The sequence below is a fragment of the Equus quagga genome, unplaced genomic scaffold, assembly GCF_021613505.1.
Source record: "Equus quagga isolate Etosha38 unplaced genomic scaffold, UCLA_HA_Equagga_1.0 203_RagTag, whole genome shotgun sequence".
NCBI lineage: Eukaryota > Metazoa > Chordata > Mammalia > Perissodactyla > Equidae > Equus > Equus quagga.
This window is the reverse complement of record NW_025798627.1, coordinates 4624955-4645771: the sequence shown is the minus strand read 5'-3', so window position 1 is coordinate 4645771 and position 20817 is coordinate 4624955.

Genomic DNA, 20817 nt, shown 5'->3' with positions numbered 1-20817 from the left:
CTACACTTTAGACAGCTTTCTTCCTGACTACGGGTTCCTGACTTCCTTATTCTTAGAGTAGTTACTTTAGAAAACTTGGAATTGTAAATTCTTTCTCTGCCCCTTTATGATATAAATCTTCTACAACCCAGAAATGATTTTCTCAAGGCTCGGAAGCCATCTCTTTGAAATGTAATCTTTGAAGGAGATGGCACAGTCATCTCCCAGTTTCTGTGGCAGGGTGGGAGCCTAACTTCAATAAGTAACAATTCGTAAACATGGGTGACCTAACCACACCAACCAGCCTACCCCTAACGTCCCCCAGTACTTTTCATTAGCTCAGCCCAGAATTTAAAACTCCTCTGCCATTTGCGTTGGCAGAGCTGAGTTCAAGCTCTCTCCCTTAGTGCGATAGTCTCTCTCCTCTACTGAATATTCCTGAACAAAATCTCCCTTGACTGTTTAACTGGTCTGATGCAATTTTTCCTTTACAGTACTCAGGTTTTTTCTCAACACGAGTGAGACAGATGCTCAAACTTAATTACTAGCAACTAGTCATTCACTTCATGAACGGCTTTTAAAAAAGAAAGTTTTATTCTACAAAATGCAAATGTTCTGGCTACTGCTGCGACTCCTTTGGTGGGAGCTGAATTTCTGAAGGTTGCAAGCCACCTCTGTTTTTATGGCTTTAAGATGAGTGAGTCAGCTCAGAACTGTTCCAATCTCTTTACCTTGAATACATCTACATAGAAAATAATCCTAACATTGCTTTTTGACGTATTGGGTCTGAGTCCTCCTTGCTTCCAAGTTGTTTTCTTCTTTTACCTCTGCTTCGTCTTCACCCTGAGGACACTGCTCTACCCCTCAGTTCTGAATGAATAATTCTGATTGATGCTGCCTGTGGGTGAGGGCACCCATGAGAAAGGAGTCTGAATAAAGATATGAGAAAATAATTCGTCCATTATCTCTTTAATGATTCCCTGGTGGTGCCAACTCCCTCTGGTCTTGTAAAACTGGGCGGCAAAGATCAAAGTATATCCCTGCTGATGAAGTCTACTGTGATATGAAGAATGAATCTCATCGTGGCTGACGGCAAAAGGTTAACAAGGAAATGATTAACACACATACAAAAGCAGCTTCCTCTTCCTGTGCCTTCAAAGTCTTCAACACTGAAGGAAAAGGCCGCCAGGAAAGAAGGAGCCATTTATGACTTTCTTCTGGAAATTCTGATATGTGGCTTTAATTTACTGATGTCGTGTTCTCTTTTATTTTTATGATCTTGTAAAGTCAACTAAATTAGGAGCAAAAATCTGTAACTAAGTTAACAGCCTCCATAAACCAAAGGAATGAAAAGTAGCAGCAATAAATAAAACAAAATAATTAAAATGCTCTAACAGTATTTTCCTATAAAATAGGATATGTGCAAAATTTTTAGTTAATATTAGCCCCATTCTGTATGGGCTCAAGATCTCATTTATAAGACTTACTCTTGAGGAATGAATGATGCATCTATCCCATGCACCCCTCAACTATTTTATGTCAGGCTGTATACGTGTGCACGTATGCATGGCCTAAGCGAAGCCACGAGGAGATGAGTTAGTCAATGCCATGAAATACCCTTTTGTGACAAAAGAAAGAGCTGGTATTGATTAAAATCTATTTTTATAGCACAGGGGAAATTCCACCTAAGTGAAATTGTTCAGTATTAATGAATGTATATTTAAATAGCGTACACAAAAATAATGATTTATGTATCTTTCAGAAAAAATATTTTATTTAATTTTGAAGAGTAATTATTTCATTAAACAAACAGTCTCAGTCAGAGGGGTTGGCATCTAGAATCTAAAATTTCAAATGCCACCAAAGCTAGCTATACATGTATCATAAGTGGGTGAAACTGTACAATTCAATAAGGAGTATGATTCAAGAAGGAGTATTATTCCAGTTGTAAACTGGAAGAATGTACTCTTCCAGGATATTTAAATTTATTTTTAAAACTATCTGCTGACCTTCACAAGTCTACTGCCTAGATACGTTCCCCTGTCTGCAAGCATGCAATTCCTGCAGTATTGGGTGACTGTTCTCTGGGTATGAAATGCAGTATTTGAATAACTTATGCATACTTCGGATATAACAGCCCATTTTAGTTGTAAGAGTCATAAGCCAGGTCGATGAGTTGTATTTGAAGTAGCAATTAGTTTGCAAAAGAAGTATAAACAGAATGTTAATTAACTTGCTGATTCTCTTTGCCCGTTTTCTCACTCTCTCCCATTCTTGACTGGCACACCCGCGCATACACGCCGGTGCCAATGTACTTGTCTTCCCCTATTGCTTCTGAATTATTTCATTTGGATGCATTATCTGGGGTATAATTACCACATAATCTCAACAAATTCATGATGGATATTTTAGAAATAGACTTTACTTCCAGGTCCTGTCGTTTGAAATGTTTGATATTCGATGATTGGTTTGATCTTCAGTATGTTTCAGAAACTTTCACCCAAGTTCAAATCATTATTTGCAAAAGTGCTCTAAGCACTGGGACTTCGGAAAGGAAAGGAAACCAGCCTAATGAGTCCTTTTGGGGTTTATAGAAGCAATCAAAAACTCGGAAGGAACCAGCGGCAGTACCCTGATTGATGGTCCCCGTGTCCCGTGGCATACCGCAAACCCAAGAGGAATACACAAGCGTGCTTTCTTTCCAATCTGTAGGAGCCTAGCAACGACGATTTAAATTATATCTCGTGCCATGGCGAGCAGTCCAGGAAGAGTAATTAATAAATTGTGATGATTATATGTAAATTGCATTTGTATAAAAGTAGGTATCTGGCAGTGCTTCTGAAAACAAAGACTGATTTAGTTACAACTTTAACTATAGAACAGATTTTCTCACTAAAACCACCTTTTCTCCTACTAGGTAACATTTTATATGTTTTGCCACATGCCAACCTCTGTCTCCCAAAGCAGCTATGTCAGGCCCTCCCCCAAAGCTGTCCTAAACAAGAATTAAATTAAAGTTTAAAAGTCTCTGGGTAGTATATATCAGGGAACAGCAGCCACGTTCCCAGTGAATAGACGACTCAGTGAAAGACAGCTACTGTTTTCACAATGTGTTTGGATCAATTTAGGACTTCGGGTCCTGCGAGCCCAGATTCCTCCCCTTCTGGCAGTGCTGAGAGACGCGCGCTTCAGTATCAGAGGGGCAGCAGAGCCAACATTTGGACATGGGAGCCAGGCAGCCGCTCACTCGCTCCTGATGCCCAGCACTCACCAAATGCGACACATTTCCCCATATTGCTGTACAAAACACAGCAAGAGCAGCAAGGGAGAAGGAAGGCACGTAAGCAAGAGCTAATAGAAGAACCAAATGACTCACAAGCAACCTGGCCAGCAGCGATCAAACACGAAAAGCCCTCTGTCTTTCCCTAAACGGAAAATGCTAGAATTAGGGCTCTGTCCCTGAAAGCATGCAGAAATTACTACAAAATGCCCCTTATGTGTCCTTAGAGTGTAAGGGAGGAGGTTAGCATGTTCTTGTCTAATTTCAACAGAACTGAATCTTGCAAATGTTCTATAACCTTATATATGTATATAAAATACATGTATTTCCTTTCTTTTATACAATTAATTTATTATGCCAATGGTCCCAGGTATAAAATTTTATTTACAAAGAGAGTAATAGCTTTATTTTTTTTTTCCAAAGATTAGCACCTAGGCTAACAACTGTTGCCAATCTTCCTTTTTTTTTTAAGGATTGGCACCTGGGCTAACAACTGTTACCAATCATTTTTTTTTTTTTCTGCTTTATCTCCCCAAACCCCCGCCCCGTACATAGTTGTGTATCTTAGTTGCAGGTCCTTCTAGTTGAGGGATGTGGGACGCCGTCTCAACGTGGCCTGACGAGCGGTGCCATGTCCGCGCCCAGGATCCAAACCCTGGGCCGCTGCAGTGGAGCGCGCGAACTTAATCGCTCGGCCACGGAGCCGGCCTCGAGAGTAATAACTTTAATTCACAATTTAAAGGAGGAAGTATTTATGTTTTGTACTTTACATTAACACACACAAGAAAAAAATAGATATTGCTTACATTTTTTTACTGTTTGTGGATATGACATTGTTGGCAGCTCTTCAGCATTTACTTTAAGTGTAAATAGTGTGGTTTGTTACCAGGATGAAAAGATTGAAAAGAAAAGCACCTCTCCTTGAAATTTTTCAGTAAAAGATTTGATACAGTTTTGAAGTTTCTTTATCTTAAGACTTCTGCACGTAAGTGTGAAAACACACACAATGCAAAATCCTACAGCTTTTCAGTAAAGAGACAGATTGGAGGAAACTTGAGCTACTTGCCATATAATTACAAACTCAAACTGAAAAATAAATGTGTAGATTTAAACATTTTGTCAACTGAGCTATAGACTTTTCTGAGACAAGTCGAAACACCTTGCATTTCTGTTACTTACTTAAAATGGAAGCAAAATATTTCCTACCCATCAAAAGTGTTTGCCAGCTTTTGATATATGTAATACGCTAAAGAGACTAGAGAAGAATCTTAAATCACAAATATTCCCATAAATTTGAACCTCACATATATACTTTACTAAAAGACAAATTCTCTGCCTTCCCCTTTCTCTTTAAAAAGTCTACTAAAGCTCCTGTATGTGCCCGACACTGTTCCAGACACTTGGAAGACATCAGTGAACAAAACAACTATTTTTGCTCTTATGGAGCTTACAATCTAGTCAGTAAATGGACATCTCATGAATACCTGCTGTGTGACCTTGAGCAAGTCAGTTAACCTCTCTGTGCTTCAGTTCCCTCATCTGCAAAAAAGGGAGTATTAATAGTGTCTAGCCCATAGGGTTTTGGTATTAAATGAGTTAATATATAGAAAGTGCTTTGCACAGATTAAGTCCTATATAAACACTAGTTTTTATTATCATTTTTTTCTAATTTGTGTCAATGTAAATATATATAAAGATAAAAATGTTAAGTTGAACCATATGAAATTAACATTTTTGTAAGCAATGGCATACAGTTCAACTTAGAATATAAGAAAATGGTTCTTATCTCTGACTCCATATTAGAATTACCTGAGGGAGGTTTTACAACTACCAGTTCCAGGGCCCATCCCATCCCCCACCCCAGATCGATTAAGACACAATTTTGTGGGTGGGATGCTGGGTGTCATCTTTTTTAAAAAAAATTACAAGTTGATTCCAATGGGTATGCAGAGATGAGAATTACAGCCTGTTACTTCACAGGAAGCAGTGAGAAAATGAGGAGGACGTGATGTCAAAGAAAGCAGAGGGAAAGGGGAAGCAGTGGCCAGCGATGCTAGACGCTGCAGAGGACGCATTAAAAGCGCAATCACCTTATCACACTTAGGGAGACATATTCACTTGGGTGTTCCTTGAGTTAATGACGGTCTCCAGGGAAAATAGGGCTGCTTTGCTTTTGCTCCTGTCTCGTTTCCAACTGTTACTCAGAAGAGGTCCAGAGCACAGGATTTAGGTAGTCAGTTGTGAGAAATGTTCATGGAAAAAAAAAAACCATTTTGGTTCATGTTCTCTCCTGTCAGTAGGGCAGAGCACAAGTAAACAGATTCAAACTTTACAGAAAAACTGTTTAGTAGGAAATAAAATATATTTAAGTTTTCACTAAGATTTCTCTGTGTAGCATATCTGAAAGAATAAAATAGAAAGATGGCCTATTTTCAAAATTCTACCATTCAGAAACAAAATAGGTGTGCTGTAGTCCAAAACTTATCACAGGGCAAGAACATCAGCAACTGCCAGTCTGAGAGAAATGTTTTGATTGTGTAGGGGACTGGAACTGGCCACCCCAAAATACATCTCTTTGGCATGAGGATTACTTTGGGCTGGTTACTTTTAAAAACTGCAGACATGAGAGAAACTCTGAAAAGTAGAATTTACTTACCCTTTGGTAAGAGACATTTACATCGTAAAGGAAATCTCCATCTGTAAAGGTGTCTCCCTCTCTGTACCAGGAAGGAGGGAGATGACCTTATCTCTAGAAACTCTTATCCATGCAGAAGGCAAGAACTTAAATCTGCATAATAATCTTACTCTTGTTTACTGTACTTTTCTGGTAATCTCTCATAACTCCCCACCCCAAATATCTTCCTTTGTCGTTAGCTGAGGGTGGTATTTAAGGTGAGAGCTTCTGCCATTTTGATGACTTACTCAGTTTTTCTGGGTCTCTTCCAGGTATACATGTTATAAAGCTTTGTTTAATTTTATCCTGTTATTCTGTCTCATGTGAATTTAATTCATTGTCCAGCCAGAAGGACCCAGAGTGAGTAGAGGAAATGTCTTCCTCCTCTACAAATGATAAATAAATGACAAGCAGTAGGATATATTAGCATATATGAGGAAGCCGTTTGGTTTAAAACTAATTTGACCTGACCTCATTTTTCCAAAAGGGCACTTTTTTGGAAAGTGGGAAAGGAAGGCCCAGGGCTATAGTCCTCAAACCTGGCTCATGATAAACTCACCCCAATTTGATTTATAGATTGACTATGGACTATTTGTGTTCACATGAAGTTGGGTACTTTAGAGTGTTTTGAGTTACCTAACAGAAATATGGTTTTTACAGTATAATGGGTTTATCTTAAGGAAATCTTTAGGATGTAAACTGTTCATCATCAACAATGGGGAATCTTGATCTGAGCCATTTAATGGCTGAATCAACCTGGGGAAAGGTCCTCAAGATATCTCATAAACCTCAGTCCCTAATCTTGTATTCTTCAACAATTTTAAAACGAAGATATAATTTTTTTAAGTAAGCTTATAAAATCTGTAAATGATGAGGAAAGTTTGAAGGAACATAATCTATATGATAGAATAAAGATCCAAATAGACCTTGACAGACATGAATAACCGCCACATCTAACAGGTTGAAATGAAACAGTAGTTGATCATCTGATCTCTTGGGTTGGGCTCAAAGCCTATTGTCTATGCTCTTAGAGCACTTTGTGCATACCTGAATCTCAGACACCATGCAAAAGTGATATGTCATATGATAAAATGCCACAGTATTTGGAATTATAAGTTTACCTGCTATTTCCCTAGAGCAATACATGCCTATTCCTCCTTACACCTGAGGCCATCTAGCAGAGTACCTAGGACGTTGACAAATTTTTGCAGAGCTAAACAGAAACGTAACTTAACATACTACTACAACAGCAAACAACAGTTTAAACAGAACAAAAAGATAGCACGAGTGAATCAGAGAAAATGCAAAATGGACGTGATGGAAGGAGTGTGACAGCTGCCTTCAAGTATTTGAGAGACTGCCACGTAGAAGAAGGCATAGGACCGCTCCTCAGGATTCCAAGGGAGCGGAATCAGTTAATGTGTAGTATTTATAGGACACACACAAGAACCTTAGATCAAGAGAAGTGAAAAAATCCCTAAAAATGGAAGTTACAGCCACGTATTGTTTTGAGTCTTCTAGCCTCGATGTTTTCAAATATCTATTGGTGGCTACTTACTGTAGAAAGGAGTCAGTCATCATTCACTTATTCAACAACGCTCTCTACTGTGTTCTAGCTATGGTGCTGTGCTCTAAGGACACAGAGCCCATGGCCCACTCTGTGTTCAAGAAATTTATCACTTAATGGGAGATACAAACAACTAAGTGGGCGATAGTCATCATCTTGTGCCAAATGCCACAGTGTGCAACAGTGAGAGCACACAGGAAAGACAGTGTCTCGTGGGAGACCAGGGGAATATGCCTTTCCCTGACTGTACAGTCTGGAAAATTGACATAGATGATCTTCAATTTCCTTGAAACCTTGGTTTGTCTAATTCCACACACCCCTCCCCTCAGAGTATCATGCACTGGAAAAGTCAGACTACTTACTTGAAAGTCACTTAAAGGTTTGAAGATGTTTTTTGCCTGAAAGATAACCCGTCATGACACATATCGGTCACTCCTTCCTTTGTCATGTCAGTACTACAAGTTTTACTATATTCACATATATATATGAGAAATTTGGCTATTTCTATTGTCCTTAGTTATGTTGATTGGCATATGACGGACAACATTCTGAAGATATAGTACCTTTTTGTTTTCATTTTCTACCGTAGTGTTATCTCTGAAAACATGGCAAAAATTAGAACTTCACAACTATGTTAAAATCCATCTATATATGGTATTACAAAAGCTATAACTCAACTAAGGTGACAATCTAATGATAAATCTTATATAGGAAGTGATGACAAAAACATTATATATATATATATATATATATATATATATATATACACTCTACTTTTTATTCTTAAATGTTTTGGGTGGTGGTGGTGCTCATTTGTTTTTAATGAGGAATATAAAATATGATGTATTCTGATTTCTATTTATAAAATATTAAAATGTGAAACCATGTGTCAGAATTTTTTAAAAACATGGAAAATGCTAAGAAATATATTTTGTGTCATTTGTATAATTTTCAGCTAAAACGACATATGTTACCAAAAATATGAACCAAAAATTAAAATTATAAAAACTAGGACTTTTCTGTATATACATTTAACAGATAAGTAAAGGGACAAATGAACATATAGAGATATAGTTGAGGTCAAATTGAAATTTTCTAAGTTTCAGAAGAAACCCTTAAAAAAAGGTTACACAGTCCACTGAATCAGCATATGCTAAAGACGTATTTCTATTTGAATTTGATTAAATAAAATATTTAAAATAAAAGTTGTCCCTTCTACATTTGAACTTGGCTTTTATATGAGCTCAGATGGCGACTACCATGTTGCTCTTGAAGCCTCCTTAGATAGTTACAGCGTAGAAACTAGCTTCTTGAAATTTGTCACTTTCAAAATTGCAACAAAAATTTTAGGACACTGGATCAGAAAGACAGGTACTCTGAGGTAGTAATTAGCTGAATGCTCAGCTGTGTCTGACACGCTCCGCCACGACACTGCAGCACGAGCAATTCTTTAAAGCATCCAGAACAATCTTGGGAATAGGACATAAATATAGTCCTCGATGAAGACGTGTTAAACAATCCATTCATTGTGACCTCTTGTTAATTGTGGCTTAACTTTCACTGGAAACACGGAAGCTGCTGTCATAAGCTCTGCCCCGAGTGGTGCACAGGTATTTTTAACTCTTGTCATTTTATTTTTTCAGATCTGTACTCTGACTCCTAGCATTGTCCTGCTTTTTGTAGCAATTACTATGTAACTGGGGGCAATGTATTCACTGCTGCAGGAAAGAGGGAAAGAAAAAACCTGACAGAACATCTCCAAAGACCCAGCAAAAAGTTGAGACTTACGCATTAAAAAGATCAAACACATTTACTACTATGCTGCAAAAAAATTTTTTTAAAGAAAAAGACAAAAAAAAGTAAAACTGCAGCTCTTAAGAATGAAAGTGCAAGAATAAAGGCAGAGAGATGAAATAAGAAATGAGAGAATTGGAAAAATAGAGGCTCTGAATATATTAAATTGAAGATGAATAATTAAAAATACTAGTAGGACAAAGCACATTTCATGACAACTAATCAGAATTTAATAATTAACAATTATATGTGAGCTTTACAATTAGACCAGACATAAGACAGTCATGCATCGCTTAACAACAGGGATACTTCCTGAGACAATTTAGTGGTTGTGCAAACATTGTAGAGTGTGCTGAAGGGGAAAAAATTTGTCACCCCAAAATTTGTCTCTTTAACATGAGGACTATTTTAGGCTGATTATTTTTAAGAAACAAAAGACTTAGAAAATTTTTCTTGCTACCTCCCCTTTAACTGCCTAAAAGAATTCAGATTAAAAAACCTGTCTCAGGGAGAGGAGATCCAAGATGGCACCGTGAGTAGTCCTCTTTGTCTCTCCCCCTTCGAGTCTACAATTATTTGGACACTTATTGCTTAACAAAGGATATCCAGACAGCATCTCAGGACGTCTGAGAGACCCACGCGACTATACATCGGAAGGCGGACGGACTTTCCCTCCGGGAGGATGTGGAAACAGGTGAAAACTCTCCGACCCCGACCGAACAGCCTAGTACCCGCAAGCGGCTTTCTTCCAACGGACGCCCCCAGAAGATCAACACACATCTAGGGCAGGAGTGAGCACACAACAGAGGAGCGACGGTGGAAACAGGTGACCAGAACCCTACCTAAACCCCCCGCAATTACTCCTAAACGCAGAGGGAAACTTTGGAGTTGCACACCTGGGCCCACAGGGAGAGTCTCTCCCCGCCATTGGCGGGGAGATCCTGCCTGGTGTTCACGGCGCCCGGAGGGTCCCAGAGAGAGTCGCTGAGGGTACGGAGGTCCCCCGGCTGCCACTGCCTGCATGGTGGGGCTAGGGATTGCCGGAGATCTCCGAGCGGACTGGGGCTAGGTGAAGCTCCAGGGGCTGGCTCTGCACCCCGGAGGGGAAGCTCCAGAGTTCCGTCCGGGCAGCAGACAGGGCTCTCTGTCTGCCATTAGCAGAGGGGCCACGCCCAGCATTCACAACTCCAGGAAGGTCCCGGAGGGAATCCCAGAGGGCGAGGTGACCCCAGGCTGCCGTTGCCCGCCACGTGGGGCCGGGGATTGCTGGAGATCTCGGAGATCTCAGAGAGGACTGGGGCTGAGTGAAGCTCCAGAGACCGGCTCCATGGCCTGGAGGGGAAGCTCCAGAGTTCTGCCCGGGCAGCAGACAAAACTCTCTGTCTGCTATTAGCGGAGGGGTCACGCCCAGCATCCACAATACCGGGAGGGTCCCGGAGAGGAAAATATCAGGCAGGGCAGCAGCTGACCAGCTACCACTGAAATCAGGATCTCCAGCTATCCCCCAAGACAGGGAAAAGGGCTCCCCGAGTTCCTGGGGAACAGGACTGGGGCTGGAGGGAGTTCCAGGGACCCAGCTCCGTAGCCTAGGGGGAAACCCTACAGGCTCACAGCAGCCTCAGGGAAAGCCTCTGCACAGCACTAGTAGAAAGCACCCATCCGGCAGCCACAAGGCTGGAAGACCCCGGGACAAAAGTAGCATAGCTAGGTAAACTAACCACATACTGTAGAAGATGCCAATAGCTCTGCTGCGACCCATAGTGGACAAGTGAGATTTTGTGGGTGCCGACAGCGACGGAGCGACAAATATAAGTGATCCCACCCCTGGCCGCTGGAAAAGCCCCTAACACCGTTGCAGACCCCAAGGAGGGAGCACATCTAGGTGGGCTGCAACAGTAGGCACCAGCAGCCTGAAGCCCCCCTGTGACGGCCCCCACAGCAGAGGAGGGAATCCAAAGGACCACTGTGACTATGAGGAGGGGCCCAGGCCCAGTTAGCAACTGAGGACAGGGTTCCTGGTTGGTGCAGTATAAACAGCTGAAACAAGTGAAAGGAGCAACTAAACTCTATCTCTATGCGGAGGCACAAATCAACAACATCAAGCAATATGAAAAAATACATTAAATCTCCAGAACAGAAAGAAAATAACAAATACACAGAAAACAATCCCAAAGAAAATGAGATATATAACCTAAATGATGATGACTTCAAAACAGCCATCATTAAAATACTCAACGAGTTAAGAGAGAATTCTGACTGACAACTCAACAAGTTCAGGAGCTATGTCACAAAAGAGTTTGATACGATAAAGAAGAACCAAACAGAAATATTGGAAATGAAGAACACAATAGAGGAGATTAAGAAAAATCTAGATGCTCTGAACAGTAGGGCCGATAATATGGAGGAAAGAATTAGCAATTTGGAACATGCCAATTTAGAAATGCTGCAGGCAGAGGAGGAGAGAGAAGCAAGACTAAAAAGAAATGAAGAAACTCTCCGAGAATTACAGACACAATTAGGAGATGCAATGTAAGGATTATAGGTATACCAGAGGGAGAAGAGAAGGAGAAAGGGGCAGAAAGCCTATTCAAAGAAATAATGGCTGAGAACTTCCCAAATCTGGTGAGAGAGATGGATCTTCAGGTGACAGAAGCCAATAGATCTCCAAACTTTATCAATGCAAGAAGACCAACTCCACAGCATATAGTAGTGAAGCTAGCAAAAGTCAACGACAAGGAGAAAATACTAAGGACAGCCAGGCAAAAGAAACTAACCTACAAAGGAACCCCCATCAGGCTATCAGCAGATTTCTCGGCAGAAACTTTACAGGCTAGAAGAGAGTGGAATGATATATTCAAAAATCTGAAGGACAAAAATCTACAGCCAAGAATTCTCTACCCAGCGAAAATATCCTTCAAATACGATGGAGAAATAAAAACTTTCCCAGATAAACAAAAATTAAGGGAGTTCATTGCCACAAAACCTCCTCTTCAGGAAATCCTCAGGAAAACCCTCATTCCTGAAAAATCAAAAAAAGGAAAGGGGCTACAAAACCAAGAGCAGAGGAGCTAAGTAGAAGGACAACAACAGAGAGTAGCAGCTCTTCATCAGAACAGATTAAACCATGGGACGAGAAACAAAGGAAATTGAAGAAAACCAGAAAACAAGACACAAAATGGTAGTGGTAGGCCCCCACATCTCAATAATCACTCTAAATGTAAATGGATTGAACTCCCCAATCAAAAGACACAGAGTGGCAGGATGGATCAAAGAACAAGACCCAACAATATGCTGCCTCCAGGAAACACACCTCAACCCCAAAGACAAACACAGACTCAGAGTGAAGGGATGGAGAACAATACTCCAAGCTAATAATGAACAAAAGAAAGCAGGTGTCGCTATACTAATATCAGACAAGGTAGACTTCAAAGCAAAACAGATAAAGAAAGACAAAGAGGAACAGTATATAATGCTAAAAGGGAGTCTCCACCAAGAAGACATAACACTTATAAATATATACGCACCCAACACAGGAGCACCAAAATTTGTAAAGCAACTCTTAATAGAACTAAAAGAAGACATCAACAACAATACAATAATAGTAGGGGACCTCAACACACCATTAACACCAATGGACAGAACATCCAGACAGAAAATCAACAAGGAAATAATAGAATTAAATGAAAAATTAGACCAGATGGACTTAACAGATATATATAGGACACTTCATCCAAAAACAGCAGGTTACACATTCTTCTCAAGTGCACATGGAACATTCTCAAGGATTGACCATATTTTGGGAAACAAAGCAAACATCAATAAATACAAGAGAGTTGAAATAATATCAAGCATCTTTTCTGATCATAATGCTATGAAACTAGAAATCAACTACAAGAAAAAAGCAGAGAAGGGTGCAAAAATGTGGAGACTAAACAACACGCTTCTGAACAAACAATGGATCATTGAAGAAATTAAAGAAGAAATCAAATATTATCTGGAGACAAATGAAAATGAGAACATGACATACCAAATCATTTGGGATGCAGCAAAAGCAGTCCTAAGAGGGAAATTCATCGCAATACAGGCTCACCTCACTAAACAAGAAAAAGCTCACATAAGCAACCTCAAACGACACCTAACAGAACTAGAAAAAGAAGAACAAACAAAGCCCAGAGTCAGTAGAAGGAGGGAAATAATAAAAATAAGGGCAGAAATAAATGATATTGAAACAAAAAAGACAATAGAAAGGATCAATGAAACAAAGAGTTGGTTCTTCGAAAGAATTAACAAAATTGACAAACCCTTAGCCAGACTCACCAAGAAAAGAAGAGAGAAATCGCAAATAAATAAAATTAGGAATGAGAGAGGAGAAATCACAACAGATACCAATGAAATACAAGAGATCATAAGAGAATACTATGAAAAACTATATGCCAACAAATTGAACAACCTGGAAGAAATGGACAAATTCCTTGACTCCTACAATCTCCCCAAACTGAATCAGGAAGAAATGGAGAATCTGAATAGGCCAATCACAAGTAAGGAAATAGAAACGGTAATCAAAAACCTCCCCAAAAACAAGAGTCCAGGACCAGACGGCTTCTCTGGAGAATTCTACCAAACATTCAAAGAAGACTTAATAACTATTCTTCTCAAACTGTTCCAGAAAATTGAGAAAGATGGAGTACTCCCTTACACATTCTATGAAGCCAACATTACTCTGATCCCCAAACCTGACAAGGACAACACAAAGAAGGAGAACTACAGGCCGATATCACTGATGAACATAGATGCAAAAATCCTCAACAAAATTTTGGCAAACTGAATACAGCAATACATCAAAAAGATTATACACCATGATCAAGTGGGATTTATACCAGGGACACAGGGATGGTTCAACATCCGCAAGTCAATCAACGTGATACACTACATCAACAAAATGAAAAACAAAAACCACATGATCATCTCAATAGATGCAGAGAAAGCATTCGACAAGATCCAACACCCATTTATGATAAAAAACCCTCAATAAAATGGGTATAGAAGGAAAGTACCTCAACATAATAAAGGCCATATATGACAGACCCACAGCCAACATCATACTCAATGGACAAAAACTGAAAGCCATCCCTCTGAGGACAGGAATAAGACAAGGGTGCCCACTTTCACCACTCCTATTCAACATAGTACTGGAGGTGCTGGCCAGAGCAATTTGGCAGGAAAAAGAAATAAAAGGAATCCAAATAGGTAACGAAGAAGTAAAACTCTCGCTGTTTGCAGACGACATGATCTTATATATAGAAAACACCAAAGAATCCATAGAAAAACTATTAGAAATAATCAACAACTACAGCAAAGTAGCAGGGTATAAAATTAACGTGCATAAATCAGTAGCATTTCTATACACTAACAATGAACTAACAGAAAAAAAACTCAAGAACTCAATCCCATTCACAATCGCAACGAAAAGAATAAAATACCTTGGGATAAACTTAACCAAGGAAGTGAAGGATCTATACAATGAAAACTACAAGACTTTCTTGAAAGAAATTGACGATGACATAAAGAGATGGAAAGACATTCCATGCACATGGATTGGAAGAATAAACATAGTTAAAATGTCCATACTACCTAAAGCAATATACAGATTCAATGCTATCCCAATCAGAATCCCAAGAACATTCTTCACAGAAATTGAACAAACAATCCTAAAATTCACATGGGGCAACAAAAGACCGCGAATTGCTAAAGCAATCCTGAGCAAGAAAAACAAAGCCGGCGGAATCACAATCCCCAATTTCAAAACATACTACAAAGCTACAGTGATCAAAACAGCATGGTACTGGTACAAAAACAGGTCCACAGATCAATGGAACAGAATTGAAAGCCCAGAGATAAAACCACACATCTATGGACAGCTAATCTTCAACAAAGGAGCAGAGGGCCTACAATGGAGAAAAGAAAGTCTCTTCAACAAATGGGAAAACTGGACAGCCACATGCAAAAGATTGAAAATTGACCATTCTTTTTCACCACACACCAAAATAAACTCAAAATGGATCAAAGACCTAAAGATTAGGCCTGAGACAATAAGTCTTCTGGAAGAGAATATAGGCAGTACACTCTTTGACATCAGTTTCAAAAGAATCTTTTCGGACACTATAACTCCTCAGTTGAGGGAAACAACAGAAAGAATAAACAAATGGGACTTCATCAGACTAAAGAGCTTCTTTAAAGCAAGGGAAAACAGGATTGAAACAAAAAAACAGCTCACTACTTGGGAAAAAATATTTACAAGCCACTTATCTGACAAAGGGTTAATCTCCATAATATACAAAGAACTCACACGGCTTAACAACAAAAAAACAAACAACCCGATCAATAAATGGGCAGAGGACATGAACAGACATTTCTCAAAAGAAGATATGAATATGGCCAATAGACACATGAAAAGATGTTCATCATCGCTAATCATCAGGGAAATGCAAATCAAAACTACACTAAGATATCACCTTACGCCCGTTAGACTGGCAAAAACATCCAAAACCAAGAGCGACAAATGTTGGAGAGGTTGTGGAGAAAAAGGAACCCTCATACACTGTTGGTGGGAATGCAAACTGGTACAGCCACTATGGAAAACAGTATGGAGATTTCTCAAAAAGTTAAAAATAGAAATACCCTATGACCCAGCCATCCCATTACTGGGTATCTATCCTAAGAACCTGAAATCAGAAATCTCAAGAGTCCGTTGCACCTCTATGTTCATCGCAGCATTATTTACAATAGCCAAGACGTGGAACCAACCTACATGCCCAGAAACTGATGATTGGATAAAGAAGATGTGGTATATATACACAATGGAATACTACTCAGCCATAAAAAAAGACAAAATTGGCCCATTCACAACAACGTGGATGGACCTCGAGGGTATTATGTTAAGTGAAATAAGCCAGTCAGAGAAAGACGAACTCTATATGACTCCACTCATAGGTGGAAGTTAGTATATTGATAAGGAGATCAGATCGGTGGTTACCAGGGAAAAGGGGGGGTGGGGGGAGGGCACAAAGGGGGAAGTGGTGTACCCACAACATGACTAACAAAAATGTACAACTGAAATCTCACAAGGTTGTAATCTATCATAACATTAATAAAAAAAAAACAAAAAAAAAACCTGTCTCAGGAAGCATGCTATAGCTTTAGCATAGCGTGAACTAGGTGGTAGACAAGGGGGAGCCTAGAAAAGCCCATTTGTTGGGTTCTCCTCTGTCTTCTTCTGTTTCTGTGTGGCCAAACACTTGTTTTCCAAACGTTTGCTCCTTTTCACCTACCTGTGAATTGCCTTCCTTCGCTCTGAAGTCCCTGACTCTCCCACCCACAACATCTTCTTTTTGTCTTTAGCTGAGGATGAAATTGAGGGTGAGGGCTTTCACCACTTTGGTGAGGGACTCAGTTTTCCTGGGTTTGTCCCATGTATACACGTTATTAAACTTTAATTTATTTCTCTCCTGTTAATCCGTCTCATGTCAACTTAATTTTTAGACCAGCCAGAAGAAACTAGGAAGGTAGAAGAAAATTTCTTCCTCCCCTACAGCATTCACACACCTAGGCTGTATGGTACTAATCTTATGGGACCACTGTTGTATATGTGGTCCACTGTTGACTGAAATGTCGTTACGCGGTGCATGACTGTACATAATTCTGGCTCTGTATTCCTGTGCTTTTTGTTAATGCCAAATTACAATGTAAAATAAGTAAATAATAGGGTGTTAAATATCCTATATGGTGTATATATGTAATAAATGGAGATATATATATGTCAACTATTTTGAATTACCACCTAATGAATACTCTAGAGTATGTAAATGATTAAGAAAAAGCACAGTGTTTTCATAGGTTAACAGTGTCTGTAAGATGTTATGTGACTAAAAAGTAACACCAGCTGTTCAGTGTCGCTCATAGTGATAAAGGAAAGGAGAATTACAGGATTAAATAAATATCACAAACATTCAACACAAAAAGCTAAAATACAATCAGGAAATACATTAACAAAAGATATTAGTAAAGCAATATTTATTTGCAAAATGCTTTATGATATATATATATTGGGTCTACTTAACACAAACTCAATAATTTTAAATTATGTATAAAGAACCCAATTCAAGATTGTTGGGCCTTTTATTTCTGCTGTCTTCTCTCTAACATTGAATTATATTATAAATTTAAAATTAAGTATATTTATTATATATTTTTTAATATTTCCATTATAGTAAAACATAAAATATAATTTTTTTAAATAAAATTATCAAAAAATATAAAAAGATCAATCTAGAAAATACAATCATAAAATGGTACTATTTTTAGCTTATTTTCAGAATTGTTGGCACAAATCTTTAAAATTAGCTTAAAATTATCAGAAACTGGGGCTGGCCCCGTGGCCGAGTGGTTAGGTTTGCATGCTCCACTGCAGGCGGCCCAGTGTTTCGTTGGTTCGAATCCTGGGCGCGGACATGGCACTGCTCATCAAACCACGCTGAGACAGCGTCCCACATGCCACAATTAGGTGGACCCACAATAAAGAATATACAACTATGTACCTGGGGGCTTTGGGGAGAAAAAGGAAAAAAAAAAAAAAAGAATGCTTTAAAAAAAAAATTATCAGAAGCCAAATAAAAAAGGTTAAAATCAATTTACACTATCTCCCTCTCAAGGCATTTTTTGTTGTTGCTGTTAACATTTTCTCAAGCATTGAACTAATTTTAGGTCTTTATAGTGAGTTCGGTCTACCAAGCACTAAGGAGCTAATAAAAAGGAAAGATTCTAAAGTTGGGATCTTTCTAAATTGTAAAGCAAGTTATTACCTAAAATAATTGCTATATCCCTTCAAGATAGATAGATGATAGAAAGAATACACACATACACACACAGATGCATGCACACATAAAAAGAGAGCTCCCAATATATTTAAAGGTAGGTCTGTACTCATTACTTACGAAAATAATCATTTTAATATAAAATATATTAATTTTATTATATATATACAATAACATATAGTGTAAAAGAATATTTCTCCCAAATTTGCTCATATATAATTATAATCAGACCCAATTAGGAAGTGTTGGGCACCCAACATACATTAAATAAAGTTAAAATAACTAGATAACTGGATTAACTTACACAATATGCATTAAATCTTTTCCTTTGGACACTTTTATATTCATTTGTTATTCATCTCCTTAGCACAGTTCTTACCTTTGGAATAATATTTAATATAGGAGTGTCCTTTCACTCTGATTTATGCTCTCTCCTCTCCATGCATTGCTGATGCTGGTTTATAACAGCACTTCATCCCTCATCGGGCGTGATTTCTTAGGGTCCCAGGATTTCTTGGTGTATGCACAAATCAACGGGCCTACTAATTTATAACTAACTTGACCTAGTTTGCGAGATCCAGCTGACCCAACAAAGCAAAGTTACAGTAGTCTTCCACATCCTCCTTTTCCAAAATACCAGATTCATCTGCTCCCCACATGGAGCAGAACAAAAGAGGTGGGAGAAGACTTTGTCATTTGCCTTTGAGAAACTTCTTTGAAATTGTATGATCAGACCATGCACCTCTTAGAGCATCATGTATGGAGAGTTCTAAGTTATATAAATGTTATACATCAAACAGGGAAACACACATGCTCTATCTTTATTCCCTAAATCAAGGTGGCACCTAGATAGCAGGCACCTGGACCTTCTCTTTGGTTGTCACTTTTTTTTTCATTTAGTCCAGGAAAAGGCTATTGTGCAATGCAGAGTCAATCAAGGTTAGCTGACCTTTAGTAATGACACACTGCCAGAAGCCTGCCGGAAAAGGAGAAAGAGGGCAAATTTAACAAGCAGTCTATTTTACAAGTTGGACACCCAGAGATCTTACTTCAACTTAAGCCCCCAAACATTATTCAAATACATGTTTCAAATCCCACAGACTTCAAGTGGAAATAGTTTATTTGAATAAAGTTGGAGAAATATTTCTATCTTACTGTCAAGTTCACAAATGGTTTTATATATATTATCATATATAATCTTTGCAGTAACCTTGTGAGGTACTCAGAATAGGAATTTCCATTTTAAAAACTAGAAAAATGAAGTTCAAAAAGTTTAAGTAAGTAGACCAAGATATATATATGCTTTTTAATCATCAATACTTACTAGTTCCTGCTCTGTACTAGCCTTGCTCTTGTTGGGCTCATGGTCTATGGGAGGAATCAATGATTTTACTAATTACTTCATCAAATACTTAATTATACTTAGATAACTGTCATGGGGAAGGGCAAGTTCAGGCTGCAGGAAGTAGCGCTAGCAGGGGGCCTTATCTAGCTGTGATTTCAGGGAAGCCTTCCTATGTAAATGACTTCTGAGCTGACTGATAAAGGGTAGGGAGCATCTAGATGACGGGAAATGGTGCAGAGAAAGCAATTTGTGCTGACGGCCTGAGATGGGAAGGAGCATGATGTGACGACGTGAGAAAACGGAGAGCAATTGGAGTAACAGTGCTCCGGGGAAGCGGGGAGAGGGCAGGACAGAGAATACAGGGCTTTGTGGACTATATTCAGGACTGTGATTTTAATTCTAATGCCAGTAGGGTGTCAGGAAGAGTTTTAAGCAGTAAAATTTGCATGTTAAATTTGAATGTTAAAAGCATCTCTGTGATTACAATGTGGGGTGCAAGAAGATCTTTCAAGAATATATTCCAGTAGTTTAGACAAGAGAATAGATTCTTAAGTTTGATTGATATCAGAGAAGAAGAGAATGGGACAGATTTGATACAGAGAAGGGGAAATTTAAAAAGACCGTGGTCATTTTGGATGAGAGAGATATCAAAACGACCCTGAATGTTCTTGTTTATGTAAAATGAATAGTGTCAGTACCAGTCACTTGAGATTTTAAATATTATAAAAGAACAAGGACTGGGGTGAGAGGAATCAAGAGTTTATACTGGGACATGTTGAAACTAGTTGCTGTTGTGATCTTCAAGATTTGGAGCAAATAAAACTGGAGTTAGAGAAAAAGTTTGGGCTGGAAAAAGAAATGTGGGAGCCATCAGCATATTGCTGGTATATGAACCTGCTTGTTCATCTGTGGGGAGAATATAAAGTACCAATATTTAAAAGCCAGTCACAAAATGAGCCAGCAAAGCAAGCTCAGAAGGAGCATCCACCAGAGGCTAGGGGAAATACAGGAGAGTATTTATAGCATTGTAAACCAAGGGAAGAAATTGTTTTGGAAGAAGGAAATGTTCAACATCTATCATGGAATGCCAAATAGGCTATTGGAATCATCTCTTTATATTCAGCCCACATTCTGCCAAAGGAGGAAAAACACCCACAAATGATTCACATAAGAGGCATACAAATAGAATCAGAGTGTAAGACAGAATGCTCAACCATGCCGACTATGCCTACACAAATTTTTTAAAAACTATGAAATACTATTTTGCATCTATATTAGCAAAAGGCAAATGTTGGCAAGGTTGCACGA